Source organism: Rhinatrema bivittatum, chromosome 2 (assembly GCF_901001135.1).
Source record: "Rhinatrema bivittatum chromosome 2, aRhiBiv1.1, whole genome shotgun sequence".
Lineage (NCBI taxonomy): Eukaryota > Metazoa > Chordata > Amphibia > Gymnophiona > Rhinatrematidae > Rhinatrema > Rhinatrema bivittatum.
This window is the reverse complement of record NC_042616.1, coordinates 816,734,732-816,753,584: the sequence shown is the minus strand read 5'-3', so window position 1 is coordinate 816,753,584 and position 18,853 is coordinate 816,734,732. Positions and strand designations below refer to the sequence as shown.

Here is an 18,853-nt window from a genome sequence, read left to right as displayed (position 1 = left end):
GGAACAAAAATTAGCAGGTAAGAACCAATTTTCCTTTCCCTGTACATACCAGGATCAGTTCAGACCATGGGATGTACCAAAGCTTCCTTACATAGGGTGGGACCAAGACAGTCCCGCTCGAAGAACCTGCCATCCGAAGGAGCCAAAAACTGGAGCCTATACATTCAGGCGGTAATGACGAGCAAAGGTATGCAGAGACTTCCAAGTAGCTGCCCTATATATTTCCTGCGGAGAGACCGACTGACTCTCCGCCCAAGAAGTGGCCTGAGAACGCAAGGAGTGGGCCTTTAAGCCCGCCGGAACCGGTCAGCCCTTACAGATATACGCCGACGCAATAGCCTCCTTTAGCCAACGAGCAATCGTGGCCTTAGAAGCCTTGTTACCCTTATTTGGACTACTCCAGAGGTCAAACAAATGATCCAAGACCCGGAACTCATTAGTAACCTCAAGGTAGCGCAGTAACACCCGTTTTACATCCAGGCGCCGCAGATCACCGCCAGAGGTGTTTGCTATATCTTCAGAAGAAAAGGCTGGGAGTTCCGCCGACTGACTGACGTGAAAGGAAGACATGACCTTCGGCAAAAAGGAGAGTACCGTCTTGAGGGAGACCCCTGAATCAGAAAAACGTAGAAAAGGTTCCCTGCAAGACAAAGCTTGGAGCTCTGAGACCCTTCTGGCGGGAAAAAATGGACACCAGGAAGATGGTTTTGAGAGTCAAATCTTTAAGTGTAGCCCTCCAGAGAGGTTCGAAGGGAGCTTCGCAGAGAACCTGAAGAACCAAGTTAAGACTTCACGAGGGACAAGTAGCCCGTACCGGCGGATTCAAATGTTTGGCCCCCTTGAGGAAGCGGACGACATCTGGATGAGCCACCACTGAGTAACCGTCAATGTTCCCTAAGAGGGAGCAGAGGGTGGAGACCTGCACCCGCAAGGAACTGAAAGACAAAGCCTTGGAGAGACTGTTCTGGAGGAAGGAAAGGACTTGGGAAACCGGGGCCTTACGAGCTGACACTCCCGAAGCAGCACACGCATTACTGAAAACCTTCCATACCCGGACATAAGCGAGAGAGGTAGACGGCTTCCGGGCCCTCAACAGAGTGGATATAACTTCTTCCTTATATCCCTTCTTTCTCAATCTCTGCCGTTCAAAAGCCAGGCCACTACACAAAAGCAATCCGCCTAATCGAAAAATACAGGACCCTGCGGAAGAAGGTGGAGGAGATGACAGAGGCGGAGAGGGCCGTCCGTCGCGAGGTTCCCCAGATCCGCGAACCACGGTCTGAGAGGCCACTCTGGAGCCACCAGAATGACAGGACTCCGATGGAGCTCAATTCTTCTGAGCACTTTGCCCACCAGTGGCCATGAAGGGAACACGTATAGGAGAACGTCTTGAGGCCAGGGAAGGACCAGCGCATCCACTCCTTCTGCGCAATGTTCCCTTCTGCGGCTGAAGAACCTGGGTGCTTTCGTATTGTTCATCGTGGCTATCAGATCCAAGTGTGGGGGACCCCACCTGCGGACGATCAGATTTGTCGCTTTGTCTGACAACTTCCACTCACCAGGATCTAACCGCTGGCGACTGATGAAATCAGCTTGAACATTCTCCTTCCCCGCAATGTGGGACGCTGCTATGCGCTCTAGGTGATGCTCCGCCCAAGCGAATAGCTTGCTGGCTTCCAGAGCCACCAGGTGACTCCTGGTGCCTCCCCCATGGTGGAGTTGTCCGAGAGAACCCGCACCGCCTTGCAATGGAGTAAAGGAAGGAAGACCTTGAGAGCCAGGCATACTGCTCGAGCTTCCAATCGATTGATGTGCCAGCGAGATTGGACTGGGGACCAGTATCCCTGTGTCGACTGGGTCTGGCACACCGCTCCCCAGCTGGAGAGACTGATGTCCATTGTGACAATGATCTACTGCGGCGTCTGAAGGAACACCCCCCTTCAGAAAGTGGGCAGGCGAGAGCCACCATTTCAGCTGAGCGACGGTAGACTCTGAGAGCGGGAGGGGTGTCCGAAATTGCTCCGATACCGGCTTCCAACGGGATAGCAAAGCTTTCTGTGACAGACGCATATGCGCAAAAGCCCAAGGGACCAGATCGATAGTGGAGGCCATGGACCCCAGAACCTGGAGCGTAATCCCAGGCCGTGGGCAGAGCAAGAGAGAGAAAAGTGCGCACTTGGTCCCTGAGTTTGAGCGCCTGCGCGTCTGGAAGGAACACCTTGCCCACTCGAGTGTCAAATTTTGCCCCCAAAAATTCCAGGGTCTGGGATGGCTGAAGCTTGCTCTTGGGAAAGTTGATTATCCACCCAAGGGACGTCAGACAAGTCAGGACCTTGTCGACCGCCAGCTTGCAGAAAAACTCCGATTTGGCCCGGATGAGCCAATCGTCCAGGTAAGGGTGGACCAGAACTCCGTCTCAATGAAGAGAGGCCTCCACTACCACCAATGACCTTGTGAAAGTGCGTGGCGCCGTGGCGATACCAAATGGAAGCGCTCAAAACTGGAAATGTTGGCCAAGGATCTCGAACAGGAGGTACTGCTGATGGTCGAAGCAAATTGGAATGTGCAAGTAGGCCTCCGTCAGTTCATGCGATGCCAGGAATTCGCCTGAGTGAACCGTCACTATTACCGCCCTTAGGGTTTCCATTCGAAAATGGGGAACCTTGAGAGCCCGGTTGACTCGCTTGAGATCCAAAATTGGACGAAAGGAGCCTTCCTTTTTGGGAACGACGAAGTATATGGAATAATGGCCAGACCCTTGTTCCTCCACCGGAACTATGGCACCCAGTTCCAGGAGTCTGCTCAGGGTCTGGTCAACCGCAGGCCTCTTTCGACTTCCGCAGGGAGAGATTAGGTGAAGGTCCGGTAGGGCTCGAGCAAATTCTAAATTTTTCTATTACCTCTAGGACCCACTGATCCGTCGTGATCTTGGCCCATTCCTCGAGAAACAGGGACAGTCGTCCACCTAAGTTTAGAAGGGAGGAATGTGCTGACTGCATTTCATTGGGAAGAGGACTTTGTGGCCGAGTGTTGCTGGCTACCATCCCGGAAGGATCGATGTCCATGAAAGGAACGAGACCAGGATAGTGCTCTGGAAACATTGCCTCTCGGAAAGGATCCCTGTGCTCTGCTGTTATATCGACGTTGACCTCTGAAGCGAGTGCAGGAAGGAAAGAAAGCCTTAGACTGTTTCGGGTGGTCCTCCGGCAGCTTATGAATCTTATTCTCCCCCAGAGATTTAATAAGCTGTTCAAGGTCCTCACAAAAAGCAACTGACCCTTGAAGGGGAGAGTGCCCAACTGTGCTTTAGAAGAGGCATCCGCAGACCAATTTCTCAGCCAGAGGAGACGCCTGGCCGAGACCGCGGAGACCATGGCTCTGGCTTGCACGCGCAGAAGATCATAAAGGGCATCAGCGCCATACGCAATTGCGCCTTCTAGTCGGTCCGCCTGCTCCGCCTCTGCAGACAGGAGGTCTTGGGTGCTGAGTAATTGCTGAACCCACCTGAGGCTTGCCCGCTGCATGAGACTGCTGTAGATTGTCGCCCGAACTCCTAAGGACAAGACTTCAAAGATGCGCTTTAGATAAAATTCCCGTTTGTGGTCCTGGACATCCTTCAATGCCGGGGCCCCCACCACCGGGATGGTGGTGTGCTTGGTAACCGCAGAGACGGAGGAATCCACCTTGGGTATCTTAAGCAAGTCCAAGGAGTCCTCAGGAAGAGGATAGAGCTTGTCCATAGCCCTACCCACTCGGGAGTCCTGCCTCTAGGGACTCCCATTCCCGAAGAAGCATCAGCTTGTGCATAGGATGGAATGGGAACATGCATGGAGGAGTTCTAAATCCCGCCAGGACCGGGTCCACGTTAGCAGGCATAGCGGCTGTAACCGTATCCTCAGGGGGCACCTCAATTCCCAGTTCCTGCAATATAAAAGAGAATGAGTGGTTCCAGTTCCTCCCTTTGGAATAAGCGAAGCACCCGTGGATTGTTCCCCTCGGGGAGGGGGGGGGGGGGTTGGGAAGCAGTGGATCAGCATCCGGATCCGAATCAGGGACCGACGGTGGCTGAGGGGGGGTCCGGAGGCAGCGGGACCCACGAGACCTCCCTGACTCTAATGGAGCCTTGTCCCTCCGGCGCCTTAGGAGGTTGCGGAGAAGAAACCTGCGGGTTCTTAGGCGGGGGGGGGGGGGGCCATGGGGGGGGATCCTCCTCCTCCTGTAGACTAGCGAGATAAGATTTGTGCAAAAGGAGCACAAACTCGGTGGAAAGACGAGACTTGGACTTCCCGGGGGGGGGGGGAATGGGTCAGTCAATCCCTCCAGGGGGGGTGAGGGGTGCTCAATCCGGAGGGGACATTAAAGAATCGGGCTCACCTTCCTCCTGCAGCCCCGATTCAGCATCAGAAAGTGGTTTTCCCCGAGTCAGGAACGGCCTGGTCATGTGGCGCGTAGCTCGTCCCCGGGTGATAGTAGTCGCGGGTGCAGAGGATGGGCCCTCCCCACCCGGCAGGCACCCGGATCAGAGCCCGCTGCGGGAGAGTCGCGTGGCAGGCTCTCCGCAGGTGATACACACATTTAAACACGGCATCAGCTAGAGAAATAAAAATTGCTGCGAAGGGAAAAACAGCTGAGAGCTGTGCGCAGATCAGCGGAGGCAGAGACTGAACGCTGCCAGAGCTGTCCAAAGTTCTTAAATCACTAACTAGATAGGGCTCAGTTTAAAAAATCTTCCTTTTTTTTTTTTTTTTTAAGCACAAGTAGTGCAGAGGAAAGCTTTCCTTTCCCAGGCCCTAGGAATGACACTTTTCAAATGTAGACAGCCAGCCAAGGGGGGAGTGGCTGGACCACCAGGATCACCCCAAAAGGTCACTGGGAATGGGGAGCCTAGGCTGAGCCCCTCTAGGCTCCCAGCAGAGAGAGGAGACAGATCTGTCTCCCAGAAACATAAAGAGAAATCTTTCAAATGTTTTTTTTTTCAATATAAACAAGAACTAATACTTGCTTGACCCTGACAAAGAAAAGTATAAGATCCCCGCAGGGAAAAGAAGGTAAGAATAAGAAGACAGGGAACTGCAGGTTCAGCTGCCTGCATCTGCTGGAGACAGACAAATGCTGAGGGGATGCAGGGTAGGCTCTGTCCTCATGTAGGAAACCCTTTCAGTTTTTCTCTGTCTCCATCTGCTGGACAGGAGGCTCAACCCACGGTCTGGACTGATCCGGGTACGTACAGGGAACATGTATTTACCATAATAAACATTTTACTAAATTTCTAAAATATCTGAGACTTGTGTCTGGTATATTGGGGATAAAACTATTCAAGGGGAAGAGAGATTCCAAGCCGCTTATCCCAGGGATCAGCTGCAGCTCCATCTTAATAATAATTGGGATAAAATTATACAAGGGGAAGGGAGATTCCAAGCCGCTTATCCCAGGGATGAGCTATAACTCCATCTTACATAGAAACATAGAAATGACGGCAGAAGAAGACCAAACGGCCCATCCAGTCTGCCCAGCAAGCTTCACACATTTTCTCTCATACTTATCTGTTTCTCTTAGCTCTTGGTTCTATTTCCCTTCCACCCCCACCATTAATGTAGAGAGCAGTGATGGAGCTGCATCCAAGTGAAATATCTAGCTTGATTAGTTAGGGGTAGTAACCGCCGCAATAAGCAAGCTACACCCATGCTTATTTGTTTTACCCAGACTATGTTATTCAGCCCTTATTGGTTGTTTTTCTTCTCCCTTGCCGTTGAAGCAGGGAGCTATGCTGGATATGCGTGAAGTATCAGTTTTTCTTCTCTCCTGCCGTTGAAGCAGGGAGCTATGCTGGATATGCGTGAAGTATCCATTTTTCATCTCCCCTGCCGTTGAAGCAGAGAGCTATGCTGGATATGCATGAAGTATCAGTTTTTCTTCTCTCCTGCCGTTGAAGCAGAGAGCTATGCTGGATATGCGTGAAGAAGCAGAGAGCTATGCTGGATATGCGTGAAGTATCAGTTTTTCTTCTCCCCTGCCGTTGAAGCAGGGAGCTATGCTGGATATGCGTGAAGTATCAGTTTTTCTTCTCTCCTGCCATTGAAGCAGAGAGCTATGCTGGATATGCGTGAAGTATCCGTTTTTCTTCTCCCCTGCCGTTGAAGCAGGGAGCTATGCTGGATATGCGTGAAGTATCAGTTTTTCTTCTCCCCTGCCATTGAAGCAGAGAGCTATGCTGGATATGCGTGAAGTATCAGTTTTTCTTCTCCCCTGCCGTTGAAGCAGGGAGCTGTGCTGGATATGCATTGAAAGTGAAGTATCAGGTACATTTGGTTTGGGGTAGTAACCGCCGTAACAAGCCAGCTACTCCCCGCTTTGTGAGCGCGAACCCTTTTTTCTTCTCCCCTGCCGTTGAAGCAGAGAGCTCTGCTTCAACGGCAGGGGAGAAGAAAAACTATACAAGGGGAAAGGAGATTCCAAGCTGCTTATCCCAGGGATGAGCTATAACTCCACCTTAATAATAATTTATAGAATTTTCCTCCAGGAACTTGCGAAAACCTTTTTTTTAATAATTAACATTTTTATTGGCGTTTGATAAAGACAAAATAAACGTACTATGACGTCAATACATTTTGTCATTATAGCCATCATTTGTCAGAGTAATAAGAATAAAGTAATGTAAATATAGAAATAATAAAAAAAATGAATAATCAATATTGACGCAGAGTAACAGCAAAACAAGATAATCATATGCGCCAGGCAGAAAATAATAGATTAGCTCTGAAGTAGTGCACTTAGTGATAAAACCACCAAAGACATTATTTTTTTAAATGCCCAAACCTTTTTTTTTTAAGTAGTTACATTAACAGCTTTCACCACATCCTCTAATTTTGCTGTCTCTTTCTTGAGATGTGGAGACTAAAACTGCACACAATACTCAAGATGAAGTTGCACCATGGAGCGATACAGAGGACACTGCCCCCTATCCCATGAATTTTTAATTTCCTAAGAAGTCACTCATGAAGGACTTTGTCAGCTGCTTTCTGGAAATCCAGATCCACTATACCAACTGGCTCTCCTTTATCCACGTTTATTTACGCCCTCAAAAAAAATGTAGCAGATTGGTGAGGCAAGACTTCCCTTGGCTAAATCCATGTTGGCTGTGTCCCATTAAACGATGCCTATATATTTGTTCAGCAATTTTGTTCTTCATGATAGTTTCTACCATAGGCGGATGTCAGACTCACTGGTCTGTAGTTTCCCAGATCACCCCCTGATCCCTTTTTTAAAAGTTGGCGATACATTGGCAGCCCTCCAGTCTTCAGGTAGCAAGGACTATTTTAATGATGGCATTGGTAATTTGTAAACTAAGTCCGCAATTTCATTTCTTGGTTCTTTCTGCACTCTGGGTCGCATACAGTCTGGTCCAGGTGATTTGCTACTCTAGTTTGACAATCTGCCCGAGTACATCTTCCAGGTTCACCGAGATTTGTTTCACTCGTGCAGAATCAACACTTTTGAATATAATTTCTGGCATGGGTATATCTCTGCGACAGCCCTCATAATACAACACACTACCAGCTTAGTAGAAAACAGTTTTCATTTGCCTTATCTTAAATCATAGGGCCATTCTCTAGGTTACAATTTATTCTCTATTCAAAAAATGTTTTTTTTCAATCATGCAAATAAAAGTCACTTATCTAATAAAAGTCTTTTGTAGGCGTTCAAGAAAAAGATGGCAATGTAGTAAAGAAACCGACACAGTCTATGTTTCGAATCGCAAATTCTGCATCGGGGGTATTCCTCGTTGAAACTCATTGCCAAACTTGAAATACAAGAACAGCAGCTCGATGAATACCCCCGATGCAGAATTTCCAGTCCCCCCCCATCTATATTCAGCCTCCGCACTCTCTGCGTGCAGCCTCAGTCCCCCCTCCTATATTCAGTTCCCGCACTCTCTGAGTGCGGCCTCCGTCCCCTCCCATATTCAGTTCCCGCACTGTGTGCGGCCTCCATCCCCTCCCATATTCAGTTCCCACACTCTCTGCGCGCGGCCTCAGTCCCCCTCTCCTATATTCAGTTCCCGCGCTCTCTCCTCCCATATTCAGGTCCCGCGCTCTGTGCATGTGACCTCACACTCCCGGCTCTGGGTCACAGTCGGCTTTGCACTGGTCTCGCAGCCCCGGGAGCAGAAGGAAGCTCTGGCCGCGTGCTGGTACTCCATGGTTCCGCAGCAGGGTTGCCAGGTTTTCATGACAGAACAAGCACTGTTCAGATTACTTACCTGGTAATCTTGTTTTCCTTAGTGTAGACAGATGGACTCAGGACAAATGGGATAGTATCCGCGTGCTAGCAGTTGGAGACGGATCTGACGTCAGCACAGGGGCGTATATATCCCCACAGGAAGCGCAGCTGTTCAGTAATCTTCCTTGCAAAAGCTGTTAGGGATGTGTGTACTGACGCTCATTGAAAAGTAAAGAAAAAAGTGAAAACAGGCCTCCCCTGACCGATTGACAGTGGCCGGAGACCGCCAGCCTTCCCAACCGGAAGGCGTGGATATAGGCAGAGTGTACGCTCTTAGGAACACAAAAGTCAAAGGCGTACCCGGAATCAGTGAAACCCATGGACACAGGCAGCTGGGCGGGATGCTGAGTCCATCTGTCTACACTAAGGAAAACAAGATTACCAGGTAAGTAATCTGAACATTTCCTGGCGTGTAGCCAGATGGACTCAGAATGAATGGGATGTACCAAAGCTTTACACCCCGCCTGGGCGGGAGGCTGCCTGAGGACCATGCAGTACCGCCCTCGCAAAGGCCGAGTCCTCCCTGGCCTGGACATCCAGACGGTAGAACCGAGAAAAGGTATGGAGGGAGGACCATGTCGCTGCTTTACAGATGTCCGCCGGTGACAGCATCCGGGATTCAGCCCAAGACGCCACTTGGGCTCTGGTAGAATGAGCCTTAACCTGTAGAGGCGGAGCCTTCCCAGCCGCCACGTAGGCGGCTCTGACCACGTCTTTAATCCAGCGGGCAATGGTGGGCAGAGAGGCCGCTTCACCTTGCTTCTTCCCGCTGTGTAGGACGAACAGATGGTCTGTCTTCCGCAGGTCTTGAGTCATTGTCAGATACCGGGGCAGCAATCTGCCGAGGTCGAGATGGCGTAATAAACGGCCTTCTTCAGATTTCTTCAAACCTACCGTGGTAGGCAAGGATATGGTTTGGTTAAGATGAAATTGTGAAACCACTTTAGGGAGAAAGGAGGGAACCGTCCGAAGATGGATAGACTCCGAAGTGATACGTAGAAAGGGGTCACGGCAGGACAGCGCCTGTAGTTCAGAGACGCGGCGTGCGGAGCATACGGCCAGCAGGAATACCAACTTCAGGGTTAGAGACCGTAGAGACAAGCCCCGAAGGGGTCGGAAGGTGGATCCCGCAAGGAAATCCAGAACCAGATTAAGGTTCCAGAAGGGTATAGGCCACTTTAGTGGCGGACGAATATGCTTGACGCCTTGCAGGAAACGAGAAACATCAGGGTGCTTGGCGATAGTCTTGCCACCTCTCCTGGGTCCATAGCACGATAGTGCCGCTACCTGAACCTTGATGGAGCTGAGGGAGAGACCCTTCTGAAGCCCATCCTGCAAGAAATCCAACACAATAGGAATAGTGGCGGCATGTGGACTGGTGCCATGAGAGTCGCACCATGCTTCAAAAATTCTCCAGATCCGTACGTAGGTGAGGGATGTGGAAAACTTGCGAGCCCGGAGGAGTGTAGTAATCACAGGCCCCGAGTAACCCTTTTTCTTCAGTCGAGCCCTCTCAATGGCCAGACCGTAAGAGAGAACTGAGCCGGATCCTCGTGCAGAATGGGACCTTGACGTAGAAGGTCCCGGAGAGGAGGCAGGGGGAGAGGCTCCCCTGCCAGCAGGCGTCTGAGGTCCGCGTACCAGGGTCTTCTCGGCCAGTCCGGGGCCACCAGAAGAACTAGGCCCTGGTGTGACCGAATCCTGTGGATGAGGGCACCCAGTAGAGGCCACGGGGGAAAGGCATATAGAAGAGTCCCCGGAGGCCACGGCTGGACCAGAGCATCGATGCCGTGCGAGCACGGGTCGCGCCTGCGGCTGAAGTATCTGGGTACCTGAGCATTGGACTTGTCTGCCAGTAAATCCATGGCCGGGATCCCCCAGTGATCGACAATCATCTGGAAAGCTGTGGGGGACAGCTGCCACTCGCCTGGATTCAGGCGTCCCCTGCTGAGGAAGTCTGCTGTGGTATTGTCCTTCCCGGCAATGTGGACGGCGGAGATGTCCCGCAGATTCGCCTCTGCCCAAACCATGAGTGGGGCGATTTCCAGAGATACCTGTCGGCTTCTGGTTCCGCCCTGACGGTTGATGTAGGCCACCGTGGTGGCGTTGTCGGACATCACCCTGACAGCTCTGTGCCGCAGCCGCGGAGCGAAACGAAGGCAGGCCAGTCTGACTGCCCGGGCTTCCAGGCGATTGATGTTCCATGTGGACTCCTCCCTGTTCCAACGCCCTTGCGCAGTGAGTTCTTCGCAATGTGCTCCCCAGCCGCTGAGGCTGGCATCCGTGGTGAGCAAGATCCACGTGGGCGAGGACATCCGCGACCCCCTGCTCAGGTGGTCGGACCGCAACCACCACCGCAGCTGGGTCCGAACATGGACCGGCAGAGGGAGGCGCGTGGAATAGGCTCGGTGATGGGGGCTCCAGCGAGAGAGCAGGGAATGCTGTAGTGGTCTCATATGGGCTCGTGCCCAAGGCACCACATCCAGAGTGGAGGCCATGAGACCCAGAACTTGCAGATAATCCCAAGCTAACGGCCGACTGGTTCCCAACAGATACTGGATACGCTGCCGAAGTTTCAACTGTCTCTTGGACGTAAGACTGACCGTGTCCGCCCGAGTGTCGAACCTTACCCCCAGATATTCTATGGACTGGGAAGGCTGTAGGCAGCTCTTGCTGAGGTTGATGACCCAGCCCAAGCTTTCCAGAAGGGCGATCACCCTGTCGGTTGTCCGCAGGCTCTCCGCTCGGGACTTCGCCCTGATCAACCAGTCGTCTAGGTAGGGATGGACCAAGATCCCGTCCCGCCTGAGTGCCGCCGCCACAACCACGATCACCTTGGTGAATGTCCTCGGGGAGGTGGCCAACCCGAAGGGGAGAGCTCGAAACTGGAAGTGGCGGTCCAGAACCTTGAAGCGGAGGAAGCGCTGATGATCCGGATGTATCGGAATATGAAGATAGGCTTCGGACAGGTCTAATGCCGTGAGGAACTCTCCGGGCTGGACTGCGGCTTTGACGGAGCGCAGAGTTTCCATGCGAAACCTCGGCACCCGTAAGTACCGATTGAGGGATTTGAGGTCCAGCACAGGCCGAAAAGTGCCCCCTTTCTTGGGTACTATGAAATAAATGGAATAGTGTCCAGAATTCACTTCCCAGGCAGGCACTGGGAGGATGGCGTTCAAGGTCAGGAGCCTCGTCAGGGTGGCCGCCAATGCTGCCTTCTTGAGCGGGGAACATGAAGACTCCACAAACTTGTCCGGAGGAAGATGATGAAAGTCCAGATAATACCCCTCTCGGATAACTGCGAGGACCCACTGGTCCGACGTGATCTCGACCCATCTGGGGTAGAAGAGGGTCAACCTGCCCCCTATGGCTTCGTCCCCCAGATGAATCGGCAAATTCTCATTGTGGGATGCGACCGGGACCCCCGCCCGGCCCGTTCCCCCGTCTGCGCAGCCTGGACCGAAAGGACTGATTCCTGGCCGGAGGACGCGGCGTCTGGTAGCGCCCTCTATATGGAACAAATCGCTGTGAACCCCTGCCCCTGGAGGGCCGGGGACCGGAGCGCTGTCCCCTCCTGGACCGGTCTTCTGGTAGGCGAGGCACAGGAGAGGCACCCCAGGAAGCGACAAGCTTATCAAGGTCACTGCCAAACAGAAACGAGCCCTGAAAAGGCAATTTGGTGAGGCGAGACTTGGAAGGGGCATCAGCGGACCATGGCTGGATCCATAGGTGTCTCCTGGCGGCCACGGAAGACGAGATCCCCTTAGCTGTGGTTCGAACCAAATCCGATGCGGCATCGGTGAGGAAGGAAAGAGCGGGCTCCATGTCAGCCGCCGGAGCGTTGTTCCGGACCTGTGTAAGGCCACAAATGGCGTCCTCCACAGCTTGCCACGCCGCCGGTCCTCTAGATAGCGGAGACCTGGGTGAAGAGACGTACGCCGTACCAAATCTGCAGCGCTGCCGGGCAGGATCACAGGCGGTCTCCGGCTGCGAGGGGAAAGGGCCGATACCTTTCACCGCCGCGGTTGAGGCACTGCACCCGCTACCTCGTCCACGCCGGGAGCGAGGGCCTCGGCTGAACCGAGGACTTACACCTCCGGGGGACCACGGGAGTCACCCCGGGAAGCTCAACTGGGGGGCACGGCCAGAACGGCCCCTGAGGAGCGCGGGGCTCAAAAAGGTGTTGAAGAAAGGTAAAGTAGAATCTAGAAGAGAAGAAAACAAAAATGAAAGTAGTCTTGGAAAGCACGCTGAACCAGCGTGCAGGCACTCCAAACTGCTTTGGAGACGGAAATTACTGAACAGCTGCGCTTCCTGTGGGGATATATACACGCCCCTGTGCTGACGTCAGATCCGTCTCCAACTGCTAGCACGCGGATACTATCCCATTTGTCCTGAGTCCATCTGGCTACACGCCAGGAAATTTTTTTTCCAAAAAACAACCCCAAAAAAAGCCCAAAACACGTGAAATTGAAACACCAATGTCTGTGAGTCGCATAGATGACAAAGGAGCTTAACTTTTTGCATATTTCTCTGTTTTAGCAGGCTGGAGGTCTGCATGATGTGCACGAATATCACACTTACAAAATTTGCACATAGCCTTATTCTCATTGCTGAAAACAGGCTGAATCCATGCTCTTAGTTCACGTTCCTCTTCCCACGCTTTGCAGTACTTTTTACTGTACTTAGTCCAGTTCCTTTCTTTAGCCATAGTAGATCAAAACCATTTAGAAATGTAGCAGCCAATGACGGAAACAGTAGGTATGGACAGGCTTTCTTACACAGAGGTGATCTGCTGCAGGGAGGAGAAATGAGGAAATAAAAATAGATGAAATCAAGTGATGTAGAACAAATTAAAGAACACCAGCCCCACACACTCATTCCACCCCCCTCCAAGAACATCCCTGGTCCCCCCCACACACTCATTCCTGTCTCCCATCCCCCTACAAATGCATCTTCAATTCCCTCATGCTCATTCCCCCCTCCAAGCACATCCCTGGCCCCCACACATTGATTCCCCGCTCCGAGCACATCCCTGGCCCCCACACATTGCTTCCCCCCACCGAGCACATCCCTGGCCCCCACACATTGCTTCCCCCCACCGAGCACATCCCTGGCCCCCACACATTGCTTCCCCCACCGAGCACAGCTATGGCCCCCCCACATTGCTTCCCCCCGCCGAGCACATCCCTGGCCCCCACACATTGCTTCCCCCCACCGAGCACAGCTATGGCCCCCCACATTGCTTCCCCCCGCCGAGCACATCCCTGGCCCCCACACATTGCTTCCCCCCACCGAGCACATCCCTGGCCCCCACACATTGCTTCCCCCACCGAGCACAGCTATGGCCCCCACACATTGATTCCCCCACCGAGCACAGCTATGGCCCCCCACATTGCTTCCCCCCGCCGAGCACATCCCTGGCCCCCACACATTGCTTCCCCCCGCCGAGCACATCCCTGGCCCCCACATTGCTTCCCCCCACCGAGCACATCCCTGGCCCCCACACATTGCTTCCCCCACCGAGCACATCCCTGGCCCCCACACATTGCTTCCCCCACCGAGCACAGCTATGGCCCCCACACATTGATTCCCCCACCGAGCACAGCTATGGCCCCCACACATTGATTCCCCCACCGAGCACAGCTATGGCCCCCACACATTGATTCCCCCACCGAGCACAGCTATGGCCCCCCCCACATTGCTTCCCCCCACCGAGCACATCCCTGGCCCCCACATTCTCATTCCTCCCCTCCTGTAGCTGCACAGTCTGAAGAGTCCTTCTCTCTTGCTTGCTGTAAACTGCTTGTGCTGGCCACAAGCTCCTGTGAAGGTTTGCAGCTCTGCTCTGATTGGCTTACTGCTGCAACATAGGGCTAGGGTGCGCCTGCTACGGACAGGCTTCATCGCAGCAGCAGCAGCAGCAGCCAATCATTTCAACATCAGAGCGCAAGTCCCGCCCAACAAGCCCAAAAAACCGCGACTGGCAGGCAAAGAAGCCCAATCAAAAAAGAAGCCCCAGCTCGCGGTAAGTAAGCGAGGTTGGCATCATCCGCTGCCCTGCGTGGGAGCGGAAGTGACGCGGCGCCGGCGCGGAGTGCGTGGGAGCGGAGCGCGCCCCCTGCCGGCCGGCGGAGCTCGGGCCTCTCTCTCTTTCGCTCTCCAGCGCGGACCCGCCCCGGAGCCTCCCGGGAACTCCGAGCCGGAGCGGAAGCGGCCCCTGGAGCCCCCCGGAGCCGCCGGCCTGAGGTGAGCGGAGACCCCTGGTGGAGGGGGCGCGCGCGCAGTGCGGCCGCACCTCTCCCAGACCCCGCCTAGAGGATTCGTTTCCTCATTGCCTCCTCGCTCCCCCCTGGGCAGATTGTCCCTAACACCCCCACCCCCCAGTCTCCCTCTCCTTCTTTCCTCCTTTCTCTCTCCTCTCCCAAAGAATCTCTCTCCTCTTTCCCCCCTCCTCCCCCTCTGGGTAGCCCCTTCCTATCTCCCTTCTCTCTCTCTTATCCCCTTCTTTGTCCCTCCCTATTCCCCCAGGGTATCCCTTTCCTCATCAGAGAATCTCTCTCCTCTTTCCCTCCTCCTCTGGGTAGCCCCTTCCTATCTCCCTTCTATCTCTTCCTCTCCCTTATCCCCTTCTCTGTCCCTCCCTATTCCCCCAGGGTATCCCTTTCCTCATCAGAGTATCTCTCTCCTCTTTCCCCCCCTCCTCCCCCCCTGGGTAGCCCCTTCCTATCTCCTTCTCTCTCTCATCCCCTTCTTTGTCCCTCCCTATTCCCCCAGGGTATCCCTTTCCTCATCAGAGTATCTCTCTCCTCTTCCCCCCCTCCTCCCCCCCTGGGTAGCCCCTTCCTATCTCCTTCTCTCTCTCATCCCCTTCTTTGTCCCTCCCTATTCCCCCAGGGTATCCCTTTCCTCCTCTTTCCCTCATCAAACAGAGAATCTCTCTCCTCTTTCCCTCCTCCTCTGGGTAGCCCCTTCCTATCTCCCTTCTCTCTCTTCCTCTCCCTTATCTCCTTCTCTGTCCCTCCCTATTCCCCCAGGGTATCCCTTTCCCTCATCAAACAGAGAATCTCTCTCCTCTGGGTAGCCCCTTCCTATCTTCCTTCTCTCTCTCTCTTATCCCCTTCTCTGTCCCTCCCTATTCCCCCAGGGTATCCCTTTCCTCATCAAACAGAGTATCTCTCTCCTCTTTCCCTCCCTCCCCCCCCCCCCCCCCCCCGGGTAGCCCCTTCCTATCTCCTTCTCTCTCTCTCATCCCCTTCTTTGCCCCTCCCTATTCCCCCAGGGTATCCCTTTCCTCCTCTTTCCCTCATCAAACAGAGAATCTCTCTTCTCTTTCCCTCCTCCTCTGGGTAGCCCCTTCCTATCTCCCTTCTATCTCTTCCTCTCCCTTATCCCCTTCTCTGTCCCTCCCTATTCCCCCAGGGTATCCCTTTCCCTCATCAAACAGAGTATCTCTCTCCTCTGGGTAGCCCCTTCCTATCTCCCTTCTCTCTCTCTCTCTCTCTCTTATCCCCTTTCTCTGTCCCTCCCTAACCCTCCCTTCAGTGTATCTCTCTCCATCCTCTTCCCCCAGGGTACCCCTCTCCTCTCTCCCCCTCCCCAGGATATTCCTCTCCACTTCTCCCCATCTTTCTCCCCTGCCTTTTCTAGGGCAGCTCTTTTCTGTGTCCCCTCTCCATGATGTTTCTCGTCCCTCTTCAGAGAATCTTATTCTATTTATTCATTTAAAATGATTCTTTAAATGCACTCATAGCAATATTCGAGGAGGAGTACAAGCAATGAAAACATTCATAATAAAATTATCAACCAATCATACAGATAATATACACTATGTACAACAGATCAGACAAAACTTAGCTGTTTGCAATAAGGCCATGTCTATATAAGGATAAATTTACACAGCTTCCTATTTGTAAGTGCATGAAGAGTTATTAGGGCGTATTATTTAGGGGGGTGGTCGCCACGAATGCTTCCTCTCTTCCTTCGCCCCTCCTGTATCAGGTGTTTTTTTTCCCCCATCTCTGGATATATTTTCTCTCTCTGGTCTCTCGCCTCTTACTGGGGGGGGGGGTGCCTTTCCTGATGAAGATGCTGTGCTAGGGGGGATAGCACTACTGTATCAGGAAGTGCCTCGGCTGAGACCTGCTATAACATTCTCTCTCTTATTACATAACAACATAAAAAGTGCCAAACTGGGAAAGATCCAAAGTCCATTTTGCAGAGCAGCACGGAGTGTATAAGGCACAGAGCCTGTGTAGAGTTGTCCATTTCCTGTCAGACCTTTCCAGCTTTTAGTAGTCTTTGGTCTGGAGATGATGTGAACTTGGGGTGAGATTACTGACTTGACTTAATGAAGTTTCTGGTTTCTGGCCGATTCAGTAAAGTCTGCGGGAGAGCAGGTGAACGCCCACTCTCCCGGCGCGCGCACAGGCCACTCTCCTGTGCGCGCGATTCAGTATGCTAATTAGGCCCGGCGGTAAAACCAGGTAAAAGGAGGCGCTAGGGACACTAGCGCGTCCCCAGCGCCTCCTTTTGGACAGGAGCGGCGGTTGTCAGCGGGTTTGACAGCCGACACTCAATTTTGCCGGCATCGTTTCTCAAGCCTGTTGACAGCCACGGGCTCGGAAACCGGACGCCGGCAAAATTGAGCGTCCAGTTTTCGACCCGACAGCCGCGGGCCGACTTGAAATTTTTTTTTTTCTGAAAGCAAAATGTGCGGCTTGGCTGCACATTTTGTTTTCTGAATCGCGCGGGAATACCTAATAGGGCCATCAACATGAATTTGCATGTTGTGGGCGCTATTAGGTTCAGCGGATTGGACGCGCGTTTTCGGCCCCTTACTGAATAAGGGGTAAGGGAAATCCTGCGTCCAGTGGCGGGTTAGCAGTGTGCTCCGTCGGAGCGCACTGTTCTGTATCGGCCTGTTTGTTAGTTATACCTTACATCTCATTAGCTGTTTTGATCACAGCTGTACATTGGCATGATGTTTTTAGAGCACTATCCAGGATGATTCCCGGGTCTCTTACTGGAAGTTTTTTGCTTGCCACGGTGTCTCCATGAGTCCAGTGGTCCTCATGCTCTGGATTAGCCTTGCCTTGTGCATGCTGGCCGCTCTTCGGCAATGCCGTAAGTTTGCTGTTCTTTCTGTCTGGCGTATTTGAGGTCAGGCTGGTTGGGTTTATGCTTAGGTTGAATCCTCCATGTGCTTTTTGGTCATGTATAGGAAGAAACAGCCTGAAAATGTTTGCTTTGAAGATGAGCTATTGATTTGATTTGTAGATCAGAGCTGTGGCAGCCATGTTGATCCTGGAGAAGACTTGATTGCTTGCTTATTTATTTATTTAAAGGTTTTTAATAGTTTTTTTTATAGGTTGTGATATGTTTTATTAATAAGATAGTAGATGATGGCAGAAAATGACCAGTTGATTCCTTCAGTCTGCACAGTTATCCCAGCTTCCAGCCATAGAGCATGACCACCTGTAGAGTATCACGCTTCATCCGAGACAGTTTGTGTCTGCTTCTCCATTGTGCACGATCCCTTTTTTAGTTTACGCCCAGCCCCTCTTCCCTTCCCATTTGTAATCATAAGATTCCACAGTGATCCAAGCAGCTGCCATCACCACCACCACCACCAATATGACTTTAACCCATACATCTGTGGCCTTTCTGGGTGGCTCTTGCCACCATTAATGCACTGCAAGACAGATCCAGCTACTAATTCATTCCAGTGTTTCCCAAACACTTGACCTCCTAGGTTTCTTGCACCCAGCCTCGCGCGTGCCTCTGTTTCTGTTGGGGCTTTCAGCTATTACTGCACTTACAGCCTGCTAGGCAGACCTAACTACTAATTAATTCTTTTTCTGTGTTCTCTTCACATTTTAGCAGCTAGGGATCCTCTGTGTTTATCTCATTCCTTCTTACACTTCATTACCATTTTAGCCTCCATCACCCACTACAGGAGGGTATTACAGGCATCTGGCACTCTTTCCATAAAAAATATTTCCTGACTTCACTCCTAAGTCTGTCTCATCTGATGACCACCTTATGAATTATCTTAAGAGGTATCCATGGATATCGCACTGGGATGGACAACTGATAGGTTACAGGCAATGTAGGACAGTCATGCCAAGACCACTTGTGACAGCTGTTTAAAAAGAGCCACCAGTAGGAAGGACCCCACAGCTTGAGCACCTCTGTCCTACGTCCTCCTGATACCCCCATCACGGTCAGCTTAAGCTTTTCTGTCCCATCCCCAAAATCCATTGGCAGCCTAAGCTATTCCACCCATCGCCTTCTGAGCCCCTTGGGCATCCTGAGCTCTTCCACCCATCACTTTCTGATCTCTGTGGGCAGCCTGAGCTCTTCCACCCATCACTTTCTGATCTCTGTGGGCAGCCTGAGCTCTTCCACCCATCACTTTCTGATTTCTGTGGGCAGCCTGAGCTCTTCCACCCATCACTTTCTGATTTCTGTGGGCAGCCTGAGCTCTTCCACCCATCACTTTCTGATTTCTGTGGGCAGCCTGAGCTCTTCCACCCATCACTTTCTGATTTCTGTGGGCAGCCTGAGCTCT

At 52.5% G+C, this 18,853-nt stretch overlaps 1 protein-coding gene across 1 annotated transcript in view; it reads left to right on the top strand.

Moving 5' to 3' along the window:
- Positions 1–14,465: 14,465 nt before the first annotated feature.
- LOC115083416 (casein kinase II subunit alpha-like) overlaps positions 14,466–18,853 on the top strand; it is a 101,404-nt gene continuing 97,016 nt past the window's right edge. Inside the window, exon 1 of the mRNA XM_029587222.1 lies at positions 14,466–14,529. The gene's annotated coding sequence lies outside the window, so the exon portion shown is untranslated. The remainder of the gene's footprint in view (positions 14,530–18,853) is intronic.